The following is a 5,129-nucleotide window of genomic DNA, read 5'->3' as shown; positions in this document are numbered from 1 at the left end:
CTTAGAATCCTACAAGAACTCTAATTAATTAATTTATCAAATAGAATTAGGAATTTAATCATTAACCGAACTCTGCACGTTTTAGGAATCGTGCATGAACACAAACTCACACACACACACACGGCAGCCACGATGGGCCGCCCATGCGCGTGCGTGCGAGCAGCAGCCCACGCAGCGAGGCCCACGCAGCCGCGGCCTTGGCGCGCGCTGGGCCTGCCTTGCGGTAGGCCTGGCCGCTGCCTTGGCTGGGCTTGTGGCGCGCGTTTGGCTTGCTGGGCGATGGCCTGGCTTCGAGCTGGGCCCTCGTCCGGCAGGCCTCGTCCGATGCTTATTCGTACGATACGCTTCCGATTAAATTTCCGATTCCGGAATTCATTTCCGATACGAACAATATTTAACATTTCCGATTCCGGAATTAATTTCCGTTTCGAACAAATATTTAATATTTCCGTTTCCGGAATTATTTTCCGATTCCGATAATATTTCCGATTCTGACAATATTTCCGATTCTGGCAATATTTCCATTTCCGATAATATTTTCCGATACGTACCATGTTTCCGTTTCCGGCAACATCTACGACTTGGATAATATTTATATTTCCGATACGATCCATATTTCCGTTTCCGGCAATATCATCGTTTCCGGAGTATTCATTTCTTGCCTGTGACGATCTCAGCTCCCACTGAAACCAAGATCCGTCGATTCCGAATATCCATAGATGGAGTATTTAATGCCATTAAATACTTGATCCGTTTACGTACTATTTGTGTGACCCTACGGGTTCAGTCAAGAGTAAGCTGTGGATTAATATCATTAATTCCACTTGAACTGAAGCGGCCTCTAGCTAGGCATTCAGCTCACTTGATCTCACTGAATTATTAACTTGTTAATTAATACTGAACCGCATTTATTAGACTTATCATAGAATGCATACTTGGACCAAGGGCATTATTTCCTTCAGTCTCCCACTTGTCCTTAGGGACAAGTGTGCATTTCCTAATTCCTTTGTCGCTCGATGCTTGCTCTTGAACATAAGGTAAGAGTTGTCATCCTTATTATGTCCAGAGGTGTTCCTCGGTTTCAGAGTTCAACTGTTCAAATAAACAGATAATCATAGCCTATGATTCATCCGAGCACGGCCATGCATTTCACAGTTTCTAGCTCTCCGAGTGGCCTTGTACAACTTTTAAGCATCTCATCCCGATTTATGGGAGGACAATCCCAATCTTGCGATCTTGAGATTAGACTTCGTTTGATAGGTGATTACCTGAGCGTTGCCTTTATAGCCTCCTTTTACGGTGCGACGGTTGGTCAACGTCAAAGCAACCAGTTCTCAAACAAGTAATCTCAAATCACTCAGGTATTGAGGATTTAGTGTCTAATAATTTAATGAAATTTACTTATGACAGATTTTCATCTCTTACAGTAAAGTTTCATAGGTCTTGTCCGATACTAATCTTCCCAAAGTAAGTATCTATGCAAATAATTATGACATTGCCATGTCCACATAGTTCAAGAAACAGAACTACTAGTCATCTTGCATTCTAATCGTCTAACGTTTTCTATGCGTCCAATTTTATAGAAAACTCCGATTAGGGACCATTTTCAACCTTTGACATTCAAGTTCACTTGATAGACATTTCTTAGTCACAGGACTGGTCCTGACAGTCTATCTTGAATATATCGTCAAATTGAAGGGACTCATCATTTAATAAACCACAAATTAAATGGAAAAATGAATTCTTTTCATTTATTGTGAATTATTAACCAATAATGTTTTACAAAGATTTAAACTCTAAAACTTTAAAACATTAAATAGAGACATCAAAGCCATTCTCCAATATGCTTGATTCCCATAGCTGCAGTGTGCGAGTTGTGCTTCGCTTGCGGCAGAGGTTTAGTTAATGGATCTGATATGTTGTCATCAGTTCCAATCTTGCTTATCTCGACTTCTTTTCTTTCAACGAACTCTCGTAGAAGGTGAAATCTACGAAGTACATGCTTGACTCTCTGGTGGTGTCTAGGCTCTTTTGCCTGTGCAATAGCTCCGTTATTGTCACAATACAGGGCTATTGGTCCTTTAATGGAGGGGACTACACCAAGTTCACCTATGAACTTCCTTAGCCATATAGCTTCCTTTGCTGATTCATGTGCAGCAATGTACTCCGCTTCAGTTGTAGAATCCGCAATGGTGCTTTGCTTAGCACTTTTCCAGCTTACTGCTCCTCCGTTGAGGCAGAAGACAAACCCAGACTGTGATCTGAAATCATCTTTGTCGGTTTGGAAACTTGTGTTCGTATAGCCTTTAACAATTAATTCATCATCTCCACCATAGACCAGGAAGTCATCTTTGTGCCTTTTCAGGTACTTCAGAATGTTCTTGGCAGCAGTCCAATGCGCCTCTCCTGGGTCTGACTGGTATCTGCTCGTAGCACTGAGTGCGTACGCAACATCCGGGCGTGTACATATCATAGCATACATTATTGAACCAATCAATGATGCATATGGAATCCCATTCATTCGTCTACGCTCATCAAGTGTTTTTGGGCACTGAGTCTTGCTTAGAGTCATTCCATGAGACATGGGTAGGTAGCCTCGCTTGGAGTCCGCCATCTTGAACCTATCAAGCACTTTATTCATATAAGTGCTTTGACTAAGTCCAATCATCCTTTTAGATCTATCTCTGTAAATCTTGATGCCCAATATGTACTGTGCTTCTCCTAGATCCTTCATCGAAAAACATTTCCCAAGCCAAATCTTGTCATTTCCGATAAGTAATATGTCGTCGACGTATAATACTAGGAAAGCAATTTTGCTCCCACTGACCTTCTTGTATACACAAGATTCGTCCGCGTTCTTGATGAAACCAAAGTCACTGACTGCTTCATCAAAACGTATATTCCAGCTCCTAGATGCCTGCTTCAATCCGTAGATTGATTTCTTTAGCTTGCATACCTTTTTAGCATTCTTTGGATCCTCAAAACCTTCAGGCTGTGTCATAAACACAGTTTCTGTTAAAACGCCGTTTAAGAAAGCAGTTTTGACATCCATCTGCCATATTTCGTAATCGTAATATGCAGCGATTGCTAACATTATCCGAATAGACTTTAGCATTGCAACTGGTGAAAAAGTTTCATCGTAATCCACACCGTGGACTTGCCTGTAACCTTTTGCAACCAATCTAGCTTTGAAAACTTCAAGTTTCCCATCCTTGTCCTTTTTCAGTTTGAAAACCCATTTGCTTCCAATGGCTTGATAGCCATCTGGCAAATCGACCAAATCCCATACTTGGTTTTCAGACATGGAGTCCAATTCAGATTGCATGGCTTCTTGCCATTGCTTGGAGCTAGGGCTCGTCATAGCTTGTTTGTAAGTCGCAGGTTCATCACTTTCAAGTAATAGAACGTCATAGCTCTCGTTCGTCAAAATACCTAAGTACCTTTCCGGTTGAGATCTATATCTTTGCGATCTACGCGGGGTAACATTTCTAGATTGACCATGATTCTCACCAGATTCTTCTAAAGATCTCTGAGTTTCATCCTGAATGTCATCTTGAGCATTCTCTAGAGTTTGTTGTTCGACTCGAATTTCTTCGAGGTTTACTTTTCTCCCACTTGTCATTTTGGAAATGTGATCTTTCTCCAAAAAGACACCATCTCGAGCAACAAACACCTTGTTCTCATATGTATTGTAGAAGTAATACCCCTTTGTTTCCTTTGGATAGCCCACAAGGATACATTTGTCAGATTTTGGATGAAGTTTGTCTGAAATTAATCGTTTGACGTATACTTCACATCCCCAAATCTTAAGAAAAGACACATTTGGAGGCTTTCCAAACCATAATTCGTATGGAGTCTTTTCGACAGCTTTAGACGGAGCTCTATTTATAGTGAGTGCAGCTGTATTTAGTGCATGTCCCCAAAATTCTAATGGAAGTTCGGCCTGACCCATCATTGACCTGACCATGTCTAGCAAGGTTCTGTTCCTCCGTTCCGACACACCATTCCATTGCGGTGTTCCAGGGGGAGTCAATTCTGATAGAATTCCACATTCTTTCAGATGGTCATCAAATTCATAGCTCAGATATTCACCGCCTCTATCAGACCGCAGTGCCTTAATCTTCTTGCCTAATTGATTCTCTACTTCACTCTGAAATTCCTTGAATTTGTCAAAGGATTCAGACTTATGCTTCATTAGGTAGACATAACCATACCTACTGAAGTCATCAGTGAAAGTGATAAAGTAGCTGAAACCACCTCTAGCATTTGTACTCATTGGTCCACATACATCTGTATGGATTAAACCCAATAGTTCATTTGCTCTTTCTCCAACTTTAGAGAAAGGTTGCTTTGTCATTTTGCCAAGTAAACATGATTCGCATTTACCATAATCCTCTAAGTCAAATGGTTCTAGAATTCCTTCCTTTTGAAGTCTTTCTAAGCGTTTCAAGTTTATATGGCCTAATCGACAATGCCACAGATAGGTGAGATCTGAATGATCCTTTTTGGCCTTTTTGGTATTTATGTTATATACTTGTTTGTCGTGATCTAATAAATAAAGTCCATTGACTAATCTAGCAGATCCATAAAACATCTCTTTAAAATAAAACGAACAACTATTGTCTTTTATTAAAAAGGAAAATCCCTTAGCATCTAAGCAAGAAACTGAAATGATGTTTTTAGTAAGACTTGGAACATGGAAACATTCTTCCAGTTCCAAAACTAGCCCGGAGGGCAACGACAAATAGTAAGTTCCTACAGCTAATGCAGCAATCCGTGCTCCATTTCCCACTCGTAGGTCGACTTCACCCTTGCTTAACTTTCTACTTCTTCTTAGTCCCTGTGGATTGGAACATAAGTGTGAGCCACAACCTGTATCTAATACCCAAGAAGTTGAATTAGCAAGTATACAGTCTATAACGAAAATACCTGAAGATGGAACGACTGTTCCGTTCTTCTGATCTTCCTTTAGCTTTGGACATTCTCTTTTGTAATGGCCTATTCCATCACAATAAAGACAGCTTGATGTGGACTTGTCCTGCTTTGATTTAGCATTGCCCTTGGACTTTCCACCTTTCTTGAACGGTCTCTTTCTAGCCTTGAGTAAATCTTTGGCTTCACAGTCCAGT

The sequence above is a fragment of the Spinacia oleracea genome, chromosome 2 (assembly GCF_020520425.1).
Source record: "Spinacia oleracea cultivar Varoflay chromosome 2, BTI_SOV_V1, whole genome shotgun sequence".
NCBI lineage: Eukaryota > Viridiplantae > Streptophyta > Magnoliopsida > Caryophyllales > Amaranthaceae > Spinacia > Spinacia oleracea.
Note: the sequence above shows the minus strand (reverse complement) of the source record.